The 21,674-nt window shown below is 38.4% G+C and overlaps 1 long non-coding RNA gene across 1 annotated transcript in view; it reads left to right on the forward strand.

Annotated features, from left to right (window-relative positions):
• Positions 1-2,866: 2,866 nt before the first annotated feature.
• The window catches only part of LOC141583992 (uncharacterized), a 57,558-nt gene continuing 38,750 nt past the window's right edge, over positions 2,867-21,674 (forward strand). The window contains exon 1 of the long non-coding RNA XR_012516834.1: positions 2,867-2,950. This is a non-coding gene — a long non-coding RNA (uncharacterized LOC141583992). The remainder of the gene's footprint in view (positions 2,951-21,674) is intronic.

Consider the following 21,674-nt stretch of genomic DNA (forward strand, 5'->3'; position numbering starts at 1 on the left):
CACATTAGAGAGCCAATTCTAGAAACTCCAGAACCAATTCAGAAAACATTCTTAAAATTCTTAAAATATATATATATATATATACACACACACACACACACACACATATAGTCTAACATTACATACATACATATAGTCTAACATTCCAGTCTCCCGTATATATACATATATGCATATATACGTAATCTCCTACATATGTGTGTGTGTGTATATATATGTATGTGTACACACACATGATCCCTGTATGGGTAAAAAAACTACAAGTACATATGTGCGTGTGTGTGTGTGTATATATATATATATATATATATATATATATATATATATATACACACATATATTTCAAGAGATTTATTTTAAGGTATTGGCTTCTGTGACTATTGAGGCTGAGAAGTCTCCAATATGCTGTCTGTAAGTTGGTGACCCAGGAAAGCTGGTGACCCAGGAAAGCTGGTGGTATAGTTTGAAAGCCTGGGTGCTGAAGAGCCAATGGTGTAAATTTTACTCTAGGTCTGAAGACCTGAGATCCAGGAGTGCTGAAGGTAGAAGAAGATCCATGTCCCAGTTCAACTTGTCAGGCAGAGAGAGCAATCCTTCTTTCCTCCACCTTTTTCATCTATTCAAGCCCTCAGTGGATTGCATCATGCTTCCCCACATTGGGGACAGAAATCCGCTTTACTCAGTCTACCCATTCAAGTCTATACCGGTAGTATTCTAGAATCACCAGATACTTTCAGAAATAATCCTCTACCAGCCACCTGGGCATCTTGTAGCTTAGTCAACTTGACACATAAAATTTACAATCACAGGTGCCCACCTTTGTGACTTCATTTAACCTCAAACCTCCCTAAAGACCCCGTCTCGAAATACAGTCATATTAGGAGTCTGGGCTTCAATATATGAATTTTGAGTGGACATATTTCAGTCTATAATGGAGGGAGAAAGGAGAAGAGGGTAGAAAGTTCAAGGAGAGACCTGCAAGTTTGGAAATGCTCCTGAAGAGAGTAAAAAAAGATAATTAAGGAATAAATCTCATTGCCCACCCAGAAATAAAATGGAGAATTTAGACTAGGTATGTAACTGTGGTACAGAAAGAACTTGTGAATTCAGAACCTGTACATTAGGTCCAGGTGACATGAGCTGATAGGCTCTAGCCCCAAACCTAAATTAGCATTAAAGGCAGCAGGCTTTGGGCTTTGAAATCCTCTGGTTTGGAAAATTTTCCCTCTGTACAAACTGCTGAGACCACCCAAATTTCAACACGACTTCTGAGAAAAGAAGGGAGTCACAGTGAAACAATGTTCACTGGCTTAAACCATCGTGTATGTATCCTTGAATACTTGCGTATATTTTGCATTGTTTACTAGGTGGAGGGATGGTAAACAAAGTGGAAGTTTCCTTAGTTGAATTGAGTTCCTCTTCCTACCATTCTTCAAACTCATGCCAGCCTGGTGTCCAGCACAGTCCATGTGGAATGGTCAGCAGGTTTGGGCAGAACAACCTCATTTGTAAAAGCAGGGAAAGGCTGAGGTCAGTATGAGAAACTTTCTAAGTTACTGGAGTTGTATAGTCTAGTTGGTAACTTGCCATAGCTTTTGAACTGCAGGCCCAGTGGAAGACGGGCATCTAGGATTACTCTGGGACACCAGAGGGAATAACCTGGTGGATTAAGGAAGAAGAGTGGGACATGGGTCATACTGCATCTTAGCACTGCAATACTAGGATACAAAGCTTCTTACTAATTTGGAATAAACAGCAAAGGAGGTCAAATTCTCCCAAGGATACAGTAAGCCTTAGAAAATGAGATGCTAAGGTAAAAAGACACTGTATGACCGCTTAGGTAAAGAAGACCCACCTAATGGTACCAGGGCTGGATTCTCACTTGGCAATTGGATCTTGAAGGGTATGATCTGGAGGACAGAAGTACAGGAAACCAAGAGTCTAACCAGGTAGAAGACAATCACTCCTACGGAGAGCCATCTAGAAATGGAACTGGTAGAGAGTAGGAGGAAACTGAAGGATGGGTCTAGTGACTTTATCCCAGGACTATGACATCAGCATAGGCATGGTGATGTATTTAAGAAACAGAAAGAAGCAGACGTTGATCTCTCCCATCACCATCCAACCCCATACTCCTCCAGACCTTGGAGACTAGCTGGATGGATTCCACAGACCCAGGTTATCCTAACATCAGGAACATCAGAAGATGGGAGGCTGTACATTAAGGTATTATATTAATAGAGGGGGTGGGTGGGAAAATATGTTCTAAGGGCTTCTTAGATGTGAAAAGTCAGAGAGTCAGGGACCCTTGTTACTTTCTTTCTTCCTTCCTTTTTTTTTTTTTTTTTTTTTTTTTTTTTTTTTTTTCGGAGGCAGAGTTTTGCTCTTGCTCAGGCTGGAGTACAATGGCATGATCTTGGCTCACTGCAACCCCCACCCCCTGGGTTCAAGTGATTCTCCTGCCTCAGCCTGGGATTATAGGCATGCACCACCACACCCAGCTAATTTTTTATTTTTAGTAGAGATGGCATTTCACTCTGTTGGTCAGGCGGGTCTCAAACTCCTGACCTCAGGTGATCCATCCTCTTCAGCCTCCTACAATGCTGGGATTACAGGCATGAGCCACTGTGCCTGGTTGACCCTTGTTATTTTACAAAATGATCTCCTGTTTGGTGAGACGTCCCAAAGGACATATCAGAAGACCCAGAGTGTCTATGAGAAGCACAATCACTATCTGATGATTATGACCGTGGGAGACAGACCAGCCAGAATGCACTGTGGTTGGGCATATAAGGAAACAGCAGGAAGGGCAAAAGCCTTCATTTTATTTTTTCCTTTCTTTTCTTTTTAGGTACTTTGTTATCCAGGCTGGAGTGCAGTGGCATGATCATAGTTCACTGCAGCTTCCAACTCGAGGGCTCAAGCGCTCCTGCCTCTGCCTCTAAAATAGGTAGGACTACAGGTGTGCACAACCACACCCAGCTAGTGCTTTTCTGTAGAGATGGGATCTCGCTTGCTCAGGCTGGTCTCTAACTCCTGGCCTCATGGTGATCCTCCTGCCTCAGCCTCCCAAAGTGCTGTTATTACCGGTATGAGCCATTACACTGGCTGAGAGTTTCTTATGTAAAGACCCACATCATGGTGGTGGATAGAGTCCACCCAAAACTTCTCAGTTTGCTCCAGCGATCCCATTAGTTTAACATTTGTTATTGCCCTTACCTCAGGCAGAATGGATGAAGTCACAGCTCTTATTAAAGATAAAAGCAGTGGTTGTGGTGGAGGAAGATGTGTATATCACACCACACAACCCTTTCTCACAGTCATGAGCTGCTCAGGCTTTACCTGATTATGGCAAGAGCAGACAAGAGGCCGCATTGACCTATGTTTTCAATAAGCTCTTGAGAAGGACCATCAGATACAATGGTTAATGTAAAAGTTATAAGATCTTCCAAAATATGGAGGAACAAATGACCTGGGAAAGAAGACTCATTCTTATTCTGAAATGGTGACATTCTTGGAAATTATGTGGTTAACTTCTGGGGATTTACTTCCAAAAGTGGCTACCTTCTCCTGGACAGTCTCCTGATAAGAATAACAAAAAAAGTTAAGCAAAATATTTTAAATGATCTGTTTGAAGGTGTGGAGGCCAAAGCAACTCCATCTTGGATGCTAATCTGCCATGTTGACTTCTGATTAACTCCTTTCTGGGAAGTCCCCTAAGATTTTCAGTCTATCTGTTTTCCCTTATAAGAGCACACGCACTGTAAATCCTGCCCTTAGGTCAAAACACCCTTGATGTTATGGTACTTCAATTGTTCTACACATCCCTCTATGGTATGTAAGCCCTGGTCTGGGATTAATGGTGCAGGGATCCATCATCTCATCTCGCTGCCACCCAAGACATAGACATGACTTCTATTCATAAGTCCCTATTAAATGCTTCTAAGAAACTGGATTTGTCAGCCTTTATCTTCTTTCAGTTTCCTCAGACTTTTGGGAGTAAGTTTGCATAATCCTGCCCACTGCAAAACAGAAAGAATCGAAAATCTACTAAGGAAGTAAAAATTTGTAGGATAAAGATCAGGAAGAAGAAAGAATCCAAGAGAGATGAGCCTAGCATTTGAGACCACTTCATGCAGTTGTCAATTCTGAAAGTGAAAGCAGAGGCTGAGGAGCTCAGAACTTCAGAAAGTTTCACTGGAACAGAGTGACAAAACCCAGAGTTGAGTCTTCAAAAAAGGATGGGATCTAGTAAACCCCCAGACATATGGTCAGGGCCCTGAAAAGCTAGTGGGGTCTAAGTGTAAGGAAAGGAGAAATATTCCAATACTCACAGGGAAAAAACTCAGTTCTAAACCAACTCAGTCCTTGCTGGGATTGGGATGATTGCCTGTAGCCCAACTGTCTGCCAGAAACAGAAGTAACTTCTTTCTGGAAAAATGTATCACCCATGAGTGATATATATGTGAAGTAAAATTCTGCCTCACTTGTGAAAAATGAATTCAAATTTAAAACAATGAGATTCAATTTACTTTCAGTAAAGCTAACAGTTGAGGGAAATATCAAAATCCAGTGATGCTGACATGAATTTTCTCATACTATATGATGACGTTTGGTTTCTGACAAAAGTGAGTTCTAAGCTTGATCTTGCTGCCTTTTTTGGACAAGTGACCCTCATACCTTATCAGCTATGGATGATTGGACCAGGAGCATCCACCTGTTCCTGAGCCTTTCATAATCTATTTCTCAGGATTCGAATCAGTCAGAAGATAGAAGGTACGCGTGAGATGCCGTGAAGATTTGGGGTAGACTGACATTTTACCTTGTTTATATGTCAGTAAGTCAGAAGCAAAAGCTGATTAGCAAAGACCAGCAGTATGAGATGTTGCACATTTCTCTGAGAGATGAATGGGACAGCTTTAGGCACCAGAGTTCCAGGTCCAGAATCCATTTTCCCAGCTGTTTTTGTCCTGCTTTTTGATATCAGTTTTTGGATATCTATAAGATGGACAGTTGAAGCCTTAAAAATAAAACTTCTTTTACTAAATATGTATCGTCTAGAACTTCACATTATGTCTACATTTTTTGTTTTTTGAGGCAGGGTCTTGCTGTGTCGTCCACACTGGAGTACAGTGGCAAGATCACAGCCCATTGCAATCCCTGCCTCCCTGGGTCAGGCAATCCTCCCACCTCAGCCTCCCAAGTAGCTGGGACTACAGGTGTGCAACATTACACCCAGTTAATATTTGTATTTTTTGTAGAGATGGCATTTCCATTGGTCTCAAACTCCTGGACACAAGCAATCTGCCTGTCTCAGACTCCCAAAGTGCTGGAATTACAGGCATGAGCCACCACCCCCAGCCCATGCTGACATTTTCTTGTACACGATGTTAGCAATTAATAAAAAAAATCAGGCCTTCCAAAAAAGGATAATACCTTTTTTAAGAGGGGAAAATCAATATTAAAATGACTTGTAGGAGATTCAGATATCAGGGTTGATATGGAATTTAAATTACTATAAATTAATATGAATAAGAATTTATATAACAGAGAATTTCAGCAAAGAAATGGAAAGTATTAAGAAAGAATCAAATGAAAATTCTGGAACTGAAAATTCAGCATGTGAAATTCATAACTCAGTAGGTTATATTTAACAGAAGATTAGACACAATATAGATAGAATTAGTGAAAAGAAAATAGGACAGAAAAAAAAATCTAGACTAAAGCACAGAAAGAACAAGAAAGTAGAAAATATTGAGAAGAGCCAAAAGATTTATGATACAGTGTAAAGATCTAAAATATGTGAAATTAAAGTCCCGCAAAAAGAGGAGTGAATGAGAAAGTGGCAGAAGCAATATTTAAGAGATCATGTTCAAGAAATTTCCAAAACCAATTAAAGACAACAAGCTCCAATTCAAGATTGCTACAAAGCTCCCAACAGGACAAATATAAAGAAACCAAACCTAATAGGATACAAATAAAGCTTCTGAAAAGCAAATATAAAAATCCTGAAAAAAGCTGCCACACTCAGAGATAGAAACTACATAGATAAATTAAAAGCAATCTCTTATGATTCATTTTTCTATTGATTTTCCCCTTTAAAAAGGTTTTTTTTTTTTTTTTTTTTTTTTTTTGGAAGGCCTGATTACTTTTTATTACCTGAAGGGACTGGAGCATAAACAAAGACAGCCAGATGCAAGCAGGAAGCTGACACTTGGATCGAGAGAATGGCACCAGTGAGTTCCCTGTTATTACTATTAATTTTTTAAGGATGGGGTTTCACCATATTGGTCAGGCTGGTCTCGAACTCCTGACCTCAGGCGATCTGCCCACCTCAGCCTCCCAAAGTGCTGGGATTACAGGTGTGAGCTACCGCGCCTGGCGAGTTCCCCATTTTTTACAGTTTATAGCCTAGGTCATGCCACAGTCATCACCACTTGCATGACTAAAACTTTTACAGAAATTTCACAGTATTTCAAAGAACCAAAGGACAAATTTCAAAGGCAGCTACAGCCTCTAGAAAGTGAGAAGAGAATCCCAGACACAGCCAGAGAGAATTTCCAAATTCTGTGTATAAACTCTGCCCAAATCTTCAGCTGGTTTCTGAACCACACACATGCAGAGTGAGTTGCAGGCAGCCTAGCTAAAGATACAACTACTAAAATAAATTTTTAATTGCCACTCAACAGACAGAGTTTGCAATTTGAATTGAAGCAAATTAATCAACATTCTTTGGAGGAGTTTAACATAATCCAGAGTTTCCACAACAAAACAATCACACTCTTCAGGATAAAATTCAGAATTATTTAATTTTTGAAGAACCGTGAAATTATAATCCAATCTCCAAATAGAAGACTATCAGCAGACTGGTTCTGAGGTGATCCAGATGTTAGAATTTGTAGACAAGAATTTTAAAGCAATATTATTACTTGCTTAATAATATAAAGAAAAATGTGGTCATAATAAGTGATGTGATAGGAAATCTCAGCAGAGAAATAGTAACAAGAAAACACAACTATAAGTGGGAATTCTGGCACTCAAGAGATATGGTACCTCAAATAAAAAACTTACAGGAGAAAGATTTCATAGGAATGAAGATATATCAATGAATGAATCTAATATGAAAAACAGAAAAAATGATTTAAAAAATTACTTAAGAATCTACGGAATAGTATCAAAGGTTTAACATATATAATTGGGCCGGGCGCGGTGGCTCAAGCCTGTAATCCCAGCACTTTGGGAGGCCGAGGCGGGTGGATCACAAGGTCAAGAGATCGAGACCATCCCGGTCAACATGGTGAAACCCCGTCTCTACTAAAAATACAAAAAATTAGCTGGGTATGGTGGCGCGTGCCTGTAGTCCCAGCTACTCAGGAGGCTGAGGCAGGAGAATTGCTTGAACCCAGGAGGCGGAGGTTGCGGTGAGCCGAGATCGCGCCATTGCACCCCAGCCTGGGTAACAAGAGCGAAACTCCGTCTCAAAAAACAAACAAACAAAAAAAAAAAACATATATAATTGGAGTTTCAGAAGGAAACAAGAGGAAGAATGAGAAAAAAGTAGAATTAAAGGGTAGGATTTCCCCAAATTTGGTGAAATGCATATATTTAAACATTTAAGAAGCTCAGAAAACCCGAAGAAGGGTAAATATGAATAAAACCATGCCTAGGCACATCATGTCAAACTGTTGAGAATAAAAGATAAAAATCACAAAAGCCAGGATTTTAAAACAACACATATATACAGGGGAGAAACAATTTCAATAGCACTGCCTTTGCATCAAACACAATGAAGGTCAGAAGACATTCAACCGATAACCATAATGTGCTAAAATTAAAAATAAGCTTGTCAACTCAGAATTTCTATGTCCAGTGAAACTATCCTTCAAGAATAAAGGTGAAATTAAGCAATTTCAAACAACTGAAAAGCAAGACAATATGTTCCTAGCAATCTTGCAGTACAAGAAATGCAAAGGAAATTCTTCAGGCTGAAGTAAAATCTTATCAAATATAAATGGTAAGAATATATGTTAATAGAAGGAAAGCAATGTAGTAATGAAAAGTAATCAAACAAAATGAGAATAAAGAAGGAGATGAAAACGAATGTTAACATATGATACAAGTAGAAAGATGATAGATTTAAACTAAAATATATAAGTAATCACATTAATTACAAATGGATGATTTACTCTATTAAAAAGACAAAGACCTTCAGAACAACAAAAATAACACCCTAACTATATGTTGCCTTCAAGAGACAAATCTTTTTTTTTTAATACTTGAAGTTCTGGGGTACATGTGCAGATTGTGCAGGTTTGTTACATATTATACACGTGCCATAGTGGTGGTTTGCTCTATTCATTACTCTGTCATCTACACTAAGTATTTTTCCTAATACTATCCCTCCACAATCCCCCCACTCCCTACTATCCCTCCCCTATCCCCCCAACCCCTGGACAGGGCCCAGTGTGTAATGTTCCCTTCCCTGTGTCCATGTGTTCTCATTGTTCAACACCCACTTATGAGTGAGAACATGCAGTGTTTGGTTTTCTTTTCTTGTGTCAGTTTGCTGAGAATGATGGTTTGCAGTTTCATCTATGTCCTTACAAAGGACATAAACTCATCCTTTTTTATGGCTACATAGTATTCCATGGTGTATATGTGCCACATTTTCTTTATCCAGTCTATCAATGATGGGCATTTGGGTCGAGTCCAAGTCTTTGCTATTGTAAGTAGTGCCAAAATAAACATATCTGTGCATGTGTCTTTATAATAGAACGATTTATAATCCTTTGGGTATATATACCCAGTAATGGGACTGCTGGGTCAAATGGTATTTCTATTTCTAGATCCTTGAGGAATCACCACACTGTCCTCCACAATGGTTGAATTAATTTACACTCCCACCAACAGTGTAAAAGTGTTCCTATTTCTCCACATCCTCTCCAGCATCTGTTGTTTTCTGATTTGTTAATGATCGCCATTCTAACTGGTGTGAGGTGGTATCTCAATGTGGTTTTGATTTGCATTTCTCTAATGACCTGTGATGATGAGTTTTTTTATGTGTGTTTGTTGGCTGCATAAATGTCTTCTTTTGAAAAGTGTCTGTTCATATCCTTTGCCCACTTTTTGATGTGGTTGTTTTTTTCTTGTAAATTTAAGTTCTCCATAGATTCTGGATATTAGCCCTTTGTCAGATGGGTAGGTTGCAAAATTTTTTCCCATTCTGTTGTTTGCCAGTTCACTCTATCGATAGTTTCTTTTGCTGTGCAGAAACCCCTAAGTTTAATTAGATCCCATTTGTCTATTTTGGCTTTTGTTGCCATTGCTTTTGGTGTTTTAGTCATGGAGCCCTTGCCCATGCTTATGTCCTGAATGGTATTGCCTAGGTGTTCTTCTAGAGTTTTTATGGTGTGAGGCCTGATGTTTAAATTTTTAATCCATCTAGAGTTAATTTTTGTATAAAGTATAAGGAAGGCATCCAGTTTCAGCTTTCCACACATGGCTAGCCAGTTTTCCCACACCATTTATAAATAGGGAATCCTTTCCCTATTACTTGTTTTTGTCAGGTTTGTCAAAGATCAGATGATTGTAGTTGTGTGGTGTTCTTTCTCAGGCCTCTGTTCTGTTCTACTGGTCTATATTTCTGTTTTGGTACCAGTTCCATGCTGTTTTGATTACAGTAGCCTTGTAATATAGTTTGAAGTCAGGTAGTGTGATGCCTCCAGCTTTGTTTTTTTTTTTCACCCATTTTCATGATATTGATTCTTCCTAACCATGAGCATGAAATGTTTTTCCATCTGTTTGTGTCCTCTCTTATTTCCTTGAGCAGTGGTTTGTAGTTCTCCTTGAAGAGGTCCTTTACATTCCTTGTTAGTTGTATTCTTAGGTATGTTATTCTCTTTGTAGCAATGTGAACGGAAGTTCACTCATGATTTGGCTCTCTCTCTATTATTGGTGTAGAGTAATGCTTGCAATTTTTGCACATTGATTTTGTATCCTGAAACTTTGCTGAAGTTGCTTATCAGTTTCAGGAGATTTGGGGCTGAGACGATGGGGTTTCCTAAATATACAATCATGTTATCTGCAATTTGATGTCCTCTCTTCTTATTCAAATACCTTTATTTCTTTCTCTTGCCTGATGGCCCTAGCCAGAAATTCCAGTACTATGTTGAATAGGAGTGGTGAGAGAGGGCATCCTTGTCTTGTGCCAGTTTTCAAAGGGAAGCTTCCAGATTTTGCCCATTCAGTATGATATTGGCCGTGGGTTTGTCATAAATAGCTCTTATTATTTTGCGATATAATCTATCAATACCTAGTTTATTGAGAGTTTTTAGCATAAAGGGCTGTTGAATTTTGTCAAAGGCCTTCTCTGCATCTATTGAGATGATCATGTGGTTTTTGTCTTTGGTTCTGTTTATGTGATGGATTACGTTCATAGGTTTGTGGATGTTGAACTAGACTTGCATCCCTGGGATGAAGCCAGCTTGATTGTGATGGATAAGCTTTTTGATGTGCTGTTGGATTTGGTTTGCCAGTATTTTATTGAAGATTTTTGTATGAATGTTCATTATGGATATTGGCCTGAAATTTTCTTTTTTAGTTGCGACTTTGCCAGGTTTTGGTATCAGGATGATGTTGGTCTCACAAAATGAGTTAGGGAGGATTCCCTCATTTTGTATTGTTTGGAATAGTTTCAAAAGGAATAGTGCCAGCTCCTGTTTGTAACTCTGGTAGAATTTGGCTGTGAATCCATCTGGTCCTGGACTTTTTTTGGTTGGTAAGTTTTTAATTGCTCCCTCAACTTCAGACCTTGTTATTGGTCTATTCAGGAGTTCAGCTTTTTCCTGGTTTATTTTTAAGAGGCTGTAAATGTCCAGGAATTTATCCATTTCTCCTAGATTTACTGGTTTATTTGCATATAGGTGTTTATGGTAATCTCTGATGGTAGTTTGTATTTCTGTGGTATTGGTGGTGTTATCCCCTTTATAAGTTTTTATTGCATATATGTGAATCTCTCTTTTCTTTTTTACTACTCTGGCTAGTGGGCTATCTATTTTGTTACTGTTTTCAAACAACCAGCTCCTGAACTTATTGGTTTTTTTAAGTTTTTAAAAAAATCTCTATCTTCTTCAGTTATGCTTTGATCTTAATTATTTTTGCCTTCTGCTAGCTTTTGAATTTGTTTGATCTTTCTCCTCTAGTTCTTTTAATTGTGACATTAGGGTGCTGATTTTCTATCTTTCCTTGCTTCTCTGGTGGGCATTTAGTGCTATAAATTTCCCTCTAGACACTGCTTTAAATGCATCCCAGAGATTCTGGTACATTGTGTCTTCATTCTCATTGGTTTCAAAGAACATCTTTATTTCTGCCTTCATTTCATTATTTATACAATAGTCATTCAGGAGCAGGTTGTTCAGTTTCCATGTAGTTGTGTAGTTTAGTTGTGCAGTTTTGAGTGAGTTTCCTAATCCTGAGTTCTAATTTGATTGCACGGTGGTTTGAGGTAATGGTTGTTACGATTTCCATCCTTTTACATTTGCTGAGGAGCATTTTACTTCCTAATGATGTGGTCAATTTTAGAGTAAGTGTGATGTGGTGCTGAGAAGAAGGTTTATTCTGTGGTTTTGGGGTGGAGAGTTCTGTAGATGTCTATCAGGGCCATTGGTCCAGATCTGAGTTCAAGTCCTGAATATCCTTGTCAATTTTCTGTCTCATTGATATACCTAGTATTGATGTGGGGTGTTAAAGTCTCCCACTATTATTGTGTGAAAGTCTAAGTCTATTTGTAGGTCATTAAGAACTTGCTTTAAGTATCTGGGTACTTCTGTATTGGGTGCATATATATTTAGGATAGTTAGCTCTTCCTGTTGTTTTAATCCCTTTACTATTACGTAATGCCCTTCTTTGAGAGACAAATCTTAAATACCAAAATAATGAAATAAAAGAGTAGATAAAGGTAGATCATTGCAAATGTCAACCAAGAGAAGGCTGGTAAAGCAATTCTAATTATCAAAGTAGATTTTAAGGCAACTGACATTTCTAAACATAACTGGCATTATTAACTATAAGGATGGACATTTCATAATGGTAAAATGTTCAATCCATGGCTTCAAAATACAGGAAGCAAAAAGATGTACAAGCAAAGGACAAATAGACAAGTCTGGAATCACAGTTGAAGATATTAACACATCTCTCTCAATGTCTGATAGAACAAATAGACAGACAAGATGGATATTCAACATTTAAATGACACACTTATAAAACTTGACCTAACTGACTTATACAGCACACTACTTTCAACAACTTCAGATTAAGCAATTTGTTCAAGTGTACACAAAACAATATCACAACTAAACACATGCTGGGTCAAAAAGCAAGTCCCAACAGATTTCCAGTGAAGTACCAAACAGCAAACTGAAATCATGGTCTTAGACGTCGGGACAGTGATTACCTTTGGGAAGAGATGCAATAATTGGAAGACGGCAAGAAATAGGTATCTGATCCAGCCAAACTAAGCTTCATAAATGAAGGAGAAATAAAATCCTTTATGAACAAGCAACTACTCAGAGATTTCATCACCACTAGGCCTGCTTTATAAGAGCTCCTGAAAGAAGCACTAAAGAGAAAGGAACAACCAGTATCAGCCACTCCAAAAACATACCAAATGGTAAAGAGCATCAACACAATGAAGAAACTGCATTAACTAACAGGCAAAACAGCCAGCTAGCATCAAAATGGCAGGATCAAATTCACACATAACAATATTAACCCTAAATGTAAATGGGCTAAATGCCCCAATCAAAAGACACAGACTGGCAAATTGGATAAAAAGCCAAAACCCATCAGTGTGCTGTATCCAGGAAACCCATCTCACATGCAAGGATACACAAAGGCTCAAAATAAAGGGATGGAGGAAGATTTACCAAGCCAATGGAGGGCAAAAAAAGCAGGAGTTGCAATTTTTGTCTCTGATAAAATAGACTTTGAACCAACAAAGATCAAAAGAGACAAAGAAGATCATTACATAATGGTAAAAGGATCAATGCAACAAGAAGAGCTAATGATCCTAAATATGTGTGCACCCAATACAGGAGCACCCAGATACATAAAGCAAGTTTTTAATGACTTACAAAGAGACTTAGACTCCCACACAATAATAGTGGGAGACTTTAACACCCCATTGTCAGTATTAGACAGATCAACAGGACAGAAAATTAACAAGGATATCCAGGACTTGAACTCAAGCCTGGAACAAGTAAACCTAATAGACATTTACAGAACTCTCCACCCCAAATCCACAGAATATACCTTCTTCTCAGCACCACATCGCACTTAATTTAAAACTGACCACATAATTGGAAGTAAATCACTCCTCAGCAAATGCAAAAGAATGGAAATGATAACAAACTGTCTCTCAGACCACAGTGCTATCGAGTTAGAGCTCAGAATTCAGAAACTAACTCAGAACCGCACAGCTTCATGGAAACTGAACAACTGGCTCTTGAGTGTTGACTGGATAAACAATGAAATGAAGGCAGAAATAAAGATGTTCTTTGAAACCAACGAGAACGAAGACACAACATACCAGAATCTCTGGGACACATTTAAAGCAGCATCTAGAGGAAAATATATAGCAATAAGTGCCCATATGAGAAGCAAAGAAAGATCTAAAATCGACACCCAATCATCAAAATTGAAAGAGCTAGAGGAGCAAGATTAAAAAAAACCCTGAAAACCTGGTAGTGGACAGGAAATAACTAAGATCAGAGCAGAACTGAAGGAGATAGAGACACAAAAACCCTTCAAAAAAATCAATAAATCCAGGAGCTGGTTTTTCAAAAAGATCAACAAAATAGACCACTAGTCACATTAATAAAATAGAAAAGAGAGAATAATCAAATAGATGCAATAAAAAATGATAAGGGGGATATCACCACAGATTCCACAGAAATACAAACCATCATCAGAGATTATTACAAACAACTCTGTGCACATAAACTAGTAAACCTGGAAGAAACGGATAAATTCCTGGACACCTGCCTCCTCCCAAGCCTAAACAAGGAAGAAGTCGAAACACTGAATAGACCAATAACAAGGGCTGAAGTTGAGGCAGCAATTAAGAGCCTACTACCCAAAAAAAGCCCAGGTCCAGATGGGTTCACAGCCGGATTCTACCAGACATACAAAGAGGAGCTAGTACCATTCCTTCTGAAACTATTCCAAACAATCCAAAAAGAGGGAATCCTTCCCAAATCGTTTTATGAGACCAACATCATCCTGATACCAAAACCCGGCAGAGACTCAGCAAGAAAAGAAACCTTCAGGCCAATATCCATGATGAACATAAATGCAAAAATCTTCAATAAAATACTGGCAAACCAATTGCAACAGCACATCAGAAAGCTTATCCACCATGATCAAGTAGGCTTCATTCTGGGGATGCAAGGCTGGTTCAACATATGCAAGTCTATAAATGTAATTCACCACATAAACAGAACCAAAGACAAAAACCACATGATTATCTCAATAGAGGCAGAGAAGGGCTTTGACAAAATTCAACAGCCCATCATGCTAAAAACCCTTAATAAACTAGGTATTGATGGAATGTATCTCAAAATAATAAGAGCTATTTATGACAAACCCACAGCCAATATCATACTGAATGGGCAAAAACTAGAAGCATTCCCTTTGAAATCTGGCACTAGATAAGGATGCCCTCTCTCACCACTCCTATTCAATATAGTATTGGAAGTTCTAGCCAGAGCAATCAGGCAAGAAAAATAAATAAAGCGTATTCAATTAGGAAAGGATGAAGTCAAATTGTCTCTATTTGCAGACAACATGATTGTATATTCAGAAGACCCCATCGTCTCAGCCCAAAATCTCCTGAAACTGATAAGCAACTTCAGCAAAGTCTCAGGATACAAAATCACTGTGCAAAAATCACAAGCGTTCCTGTACACCAATAACAGACTTAAAGAGAGCCACATCAAGAACGAACTGCCATTCACAATTGCTACAAAGAGAATAAAATACCTAGGAATACAACCAACAAAGAATGTAAAGAACTATAAACCACTGCTCAATGAAATAAGAGACGACACAAGCAGATGGAGAAACACTTCATGCTCATGGTTAGGAAGAATCAATATTGTGGAAATGGCCATATTACCCCAAAGTAATTTACAGATTCACCACTATCCCCATCAAGCTACCAATGACCTTCTTCACAGAACTGGAAAAAACCACCTTAAACTTCATATGGAACCAAAAGAGAGCCCACATAGCCAAGTCAATCCTAAGCAAAAAGAATAAAGCTAGAGGCATCACACTACAGGACTTCAAGCTATACTACAAGGCTGCAGTAATCAAAACAGCATGGTACTGGTACCAAAACAGAGATATAGACTAATGGAACAAAACAGAGGCTTCAGGAAATTTTTTTTTAATTTATTTTTAAAAAAAGAAATAAGTATCTGAGATTATAATAATATTCTGTTTCTTGTGCAGGGTACTGATCACATGACTGCATTAGGTTTGTGAAAATGTATTGCACCATATAAGTTAGTTTATGTGCACTTTTATGTGTGTAAATTTTAAGTGTATAAATTTATGTGCACTTTTCTGCATGTTCTGCTTAAGAAGCAGTTAATAACAGCAAAATCTTCCTACCAAACAAAGGAAGCAAAACTTCAAGCCCAGGTGGCTTCACCAATGAATTCTTCCAAACATTTAAGGAAGACATAACGTACCTTTGGAAACTTGTTTTATAACATCAGTGTACCCTAAGAACATCACAAAAAAATGTTGTGGGTCAATTTCTTTTGTAAACATAGGTGCAAAAATCTTAAGCAAAATATGATCAAACTGAGCTGAGCAAAAATATAAACATCATCAAGTTGGGTTTATTCTAGGAATAAAAATTTGGCTAATTTTTGAAAACCAATCAATGTAATCTACTGTATTTACAAAATAAAAGGAAAAGAATCACATAATAATCTCAGCAGACACAGTAAAAAAGATGTCACATGATTAAGCATTCAGTCATCTGAGAAATGCAGATAAGTACTCCCAGAGAAACACTTCTACTCTAATCCTAGAATGGCTATAAGTAAAAACAAAATGACTGACAATACCCAGTTTTGGTGAGGCTGTGGAGCCACTGGAACTCTTATATATGACCTGCATGCATGTACTTTGATAGAACTTCTATGCAGAATTGTTTGGGATTGTCTACTAAATTTGAATATACATACATCCCATGACTCATTTCCCCAGGTATATACATACTCATCAGAAATGCTCATATGAGTGCACCAAATGACATTAAAATGAATGTTCCTGGAAAACTACCCCTACATGCAACAGCATAGATGATTATCACAATTCCAAAATCAAATTTAAAAAACCAGACACAATTCATTCCCTATGATTCCATTTATATAAGGTTCAAAAGCAGGAAAACTAACTTCTGGTGTTAGAACTCAGGACAGTGGTTAACTCTGAGATGGGGTGAGGAGAGAGTAATAGATGGAAGGTGGATTTCTAAGGTTCTGGTAGTGATTTGTCTTAGGGTGGTGGTTATACAGGTTTCTTCACTTTGTGACAGTTCCTCAACCTGTATATTTAATATGTGTGCCATGTTCTGGTATATGCATTCTATTTCCATAAAAGAGTTTATATGAACATGATAGCTTATGAAGTTGTCCATTTTACTAAAGTTCTAAAACCTCTGAATCACTATATAAACACTGGTCATATTTGTTGTTCTATAAGGCAGCTGTATAAACCCTGCAACTGTATAAACCCTAAAGTAACTCAAGAATCCGACCAATGAGTACAACATAGAGCTTTAGATGTGGTATGGAAAGCATCCAGATAGATCCCTGGGCTGTGACAATGGAATCACAGAGCTGCCAGGGATCTCAAAGAACAGGGGAGAACAATTTTGGAAAATCCATTATGGGGTAGGGGCTTTGATGAAGGCTTGGTTAACAAAAGCCTTACAGAGCTCCCTGATGTCCCTCTCCTGATGACTCCGAGAGGGCACCTCCTAGATCACAAGCAATTGAGAGGAAAAGTCGGACACCGAAAAAATCATAGGTAACATCTTCTGGGTGCTTTCTATGAGCCAGGCCCTGTTCTAAGCTCTTTGCAGGCAATAACTTGCTTAGTCCTCACTACACTGTGAGGAGGATATTATTATTCTTACACAAAAATGTAGACCTTATTAGTCTCATTACACAGATGAAAAAATCAGAGGCATGGACTGGTTAAGCAATTTCCCCAGGATCACACATTAAATAATAAGAGGTGGCAAGATTTGAACACAGGCAATCTGGCTACAGAACCCATACTCTTAACTTTTATCCATACAGCTAGCCCTTCTAGGCTAATTGGCACCTTCACAAACTGCTCTTGCATACACACTCAGTAAGGGTATCAAATACAATTTTTTATGCAGTGGAAGAATGTTGCTTCTACCCAAAGAAAATACTTTTTTTCCCCCTCCGCTGGTTGTGGTTAGAAACTCATCTGTGTGGAAAGCCTTCACTGTGGCAGCTTTGCAATAGCAAACCCTTCCTGCAGCCTAGTCACAGAGGAAATGTGGAATCAAGGGAGGCTGCTGACCAACTAGAAGCTTCTGACTCGAAAGGGCGTGACAATAAGTAACTCTCCCCATCATGACAGTGGCAGGATCCTTCTCTTGGCAAACTCTGTTTCTGCTCAAGAGTTGGTCCAGTGTCAAACCCTAAGTCCCTTGGAAGAAGGGAGGTCATAGACTGCATGTCATTAGTAACATCAGACTTTTCTCGCTAAGATCCTGTAAGTTCTAAGCAACTAAATAGAAGGTGTCCAAGGAGTGTCCTAACAGTTAAGATGTTACCATTTCATACCATTTGGACCCATTTCTTCCTGTAAATATGTATTTCTGGAAATGTTGGGTTTTTTTTTGTCTCATCTTTTCCACTTTTCTTTCTTTTTTATTATGCTTTGAGTTCTGGGGTACATGTGCGGAACATTCAGGTTTGTTACATAGGTATACACATGACTTGGTGGTTTGCTGCATCCTTTTCCCCGTCATCTACACTAGGTATTTTTCCTAATACTAGCCCTCCACAATCCCCACACCCCCTGCTATCCCTCCCCATCACCCCAACCCCTGGACAGGGTCCAGTGTGTGATGTTCCCTTCCCTGTATCCATGTGTTCTCATTGTTCAACACCCACTTATGAGTGAGAACATGCAGTGTTTGGTTTTCTGTTCTTGTGTCAGTTTGCTGAGAATGATGGTTTGCAGTTTAATCTATGTCCTTGCAAAGGACATAAACTCATCCTTTTTTACGGCTGCATAGTATTCCATGGTGTATATGCACCACATTTTGTTTATCCAGTCTATCAATGATGGGCATTTGGGTTGAGTCCAAGTCTTTGCTATTGTAAGTAGTGCCAAAATAAACATATCTGTGCATGTGTCTTTATAATAGAACAATTTATAATCCTTTGGGTATATATGCCTAGTAATGGGATTGCTGGGTCAAATGGTATTTCTATTTCTAGATCCTTGAGGAATCACCACACTGTCCTCCACAATGGTTGAATTAATTTACACTCCCACCAACAGTGTAAAAGTGTTCCTATTTCTCCACATCCTCTCCAGCATCTGTTGTCTCCTGATTTGTTAATAATCGCCATTCTAACTGGTGTGAGATGGTATTTCAATGTAGTTTTGATTTGCATTTCTCAAATGACCAGTGATGATGAGTTTTTTTCATACATTGGCTACATAAATGTCATTTTTTGAAAAGTGTCTGGTCATATCATTCACTCACTTTTTGATGGGGTTGTTTGCTTTTTCTTGTAAATTTGTTTAAGTTATTTGTAGATTCTGGTTATTAGCCCTTTGTCAGATGAGTAGCTTGCAAAAATTTTTTCCCATTCTGTTGGTTGCTGGTTCACTCTAATGATAAGAGCTTCTGCAAGGCAGAAGAAACTAAGTTTAATTAGATCCCGTTGTCTATTTTGGCTTTTGTTGCCATGGCTTTTGGTGTTTTAGTCATGATCTGGCACAAGACAAGGATGCCCTCTCTCACTACTCCTATTTAACATAGTATTGGAAGTTCTGGCCAGGGCAATTAGGCAAGAAAAAGAAATAAAGATTATTCAATTAGGAAGAGGAAGTCAAATTGTCTCTATTTGCAGAAGACATTATTGTGTATTTGGAAGACCCTATTGTCTCAGCCCAAAATTTCCTTAAGCTGATAAGCAACTTTAGCAAAGTCTGAGTATATAAAATCAATGTGCAAAAATCACAAGCATTTCTATACACCAATAACAGACAGAGAGCCAAATCATGAGTGAACTCCCATTCACAACTGCTACAAAGAGAATAAAATACCTAGGAATGCAACTAACAAAGGATGTGAAAGGCCTCTTCAATGAGAACTAGAAACCACTGCTCAAGGAAATAAGTGAGGACACAAACAGATGGAAAAACATTTCATGCTCATGGTTAGGAAGACTCAATATCGTGAAAATGGCCATACCACCCAAAGCAATTTGTAGAATCAGTGCTATCCCCGTCAAGCTACCATTGACTTTCTTCACAGAAATGCAAAAAACAACCTTAAACTTCATATGGAACCAAAAGAAGGCCTGCACAGCCAAGACAATTATAAGCAAAAAAAAAAAAAAAAAAAAAAAAAAACCCAAAAACAAAAAACAAAGCTGGAGGCATCATGCTACCTGACTTCAGACTATACTACAAGCCTACTGTAATTAAAACAGCATGGCAATCATATCAAAACAGAGATAAAGACCAATGGAACAGAACAGAGGCCTCAGAAGTAACACCATACATCTACAACCATCTGATCTTTGACACACCTGACAAAAACAAGCAATGGGGAAAGGATTCCCTATTTAATAAATGGTTTTGGGAAAACTGGCTAGTCATAGGCAGAAAGCTGAAACTGGATCACATCCTTACACCTTATATAAAAATTAACATCAGATGGATTAAAGATTTAAACATAAGACCTAACACCATAAAAACCCTAGTGGAAATGCTGGTTTAAAGAAAGTAAGAGAAGACACATAGAACCCTGATCTGGCTTGGATTGTCCACAGGTGCCAGGCTGTCTGTGTACACTATGGTTCCAGCTCAGGTAACAGTTGGGTATTAGCAGATGGCAAAGTGTTTGTTTGCTAGAATGATGAGTGAATGAAGCCATTATGAACTTCTGTAACCACTAAAGTGTTTCTGCTGGCCTAGGCAGTGATCTCAACATGTGAGACCTGGTAATTATGGCTCATCTCATGCGACTTAATTACATGAAGACGAATTTTAAGGATACTCAGAGATATCGACTTACTTGGTCCTGCAAACAACTCAAAATTTTTCAATCATCAAATAAATAAGATTCATAAAAATAACTCTTTTTACAATAAGTCATCACTTCTTGACTTAATAATTTCTGTTCTTAGAGGACAGCTGTTTCAGATTCTCTCAGTGGGACAGATTTGGGTTCTGTTGTTTTGATTCTATGCCCCCCAAATGCAGTGGCAACCAACAACATATGACTGAGATACTTTGCCTACTGTTCATGACTTAGCAATCAATAAGATTTTGTGTTCTTTCCATAACTTTAAAATATGTTTCCTGCTGGGCATGGTGGCTCACATCTATTAATCACAGCACTCTGTGAGGCTGATGTGGGAGGATCACTTGAACCTAGGAGTTTGAGACCAGCCTGGCAACATAGTGAGACCTCATCTCTACAAAACCAAATTAATTTAGCAAAATAGTGGGGCATGGTGGCATGCACCTGTAGTCCTAGCTACTCAGGAGGCTGAGGCAGGAAGATTCCTTGAGCCCAGTAGTTTAAAGCCACAGTGAACTATAATCATGCCCCTGTACTTCACCCTGTATAACAGAGACCCTGTCTCTAAATCAGTCTATCTATCTATCTATCTATCTATCTATCTATCTATCTATCTATCTAAAATATTGGCTGGGCATGGTAGCTCATACCTGCAATCCCAGAACTTTGGGAGGCTGAAGGTGACAGATCACTTTGGGCCAGGAATTGAAGACCAGTTTGGCCAACAGGGTCAAACCCCATCTCTACTAAAAAAACCCTATATATATATATATATATATATATATATATATATATATATATAAAAAATAAATATATAAAATAATATATATATATATATATATATAGCCAGATGTGGTGGTGAGCACCTGCAATCACAGCTACTTGGGAAGCTGAGGCATGAGAATTACTTGAACTCGGGAGGTGGAGGCTGCAGTGAGCCGAGATCTTGCCACTGCACTCTAGCCTGGGCAGCAGAGTGAGACCCTGCCTCCATTAAAAAACAAAACAAAGCAAACTATATATTCATCAAAATAATAGATGACCACAGTTATATGAATTGTGTGATTCAGAAGGGCTTCTAACAAAAACCAAGTCATCTGTAGCACTCATTCCCAGCCCAGTCCACCCCATCATATTTTTAATATTCAGTCACTTTCTCACGTTACTTGATGGTTTATTCTCCAGTTACCTCTGTTTACTACTGAAACATTTTATTCATTTGGTTTACCGTGGTCTTATTCTTGAACATTTTGGGCTTTATTTAAATGAAAAGTGAGCTGTCAGAAAACCT

This window comes from Saimiri boliviensis, chromosome 3, assembly GCF_048565385.1.
Source record: "Saimiri boliviensis isolate mSaiBol1 chromosome 3, mSaiBol1.pri, whole genome shotgun sequence".
In the NCBI taxonomy this organism is placed as follows: Eukaryota; Metazoa; Chordata; class Mammalia; order Primates; family Cebidae; genus Saimiri; species Saimiri boliviensis.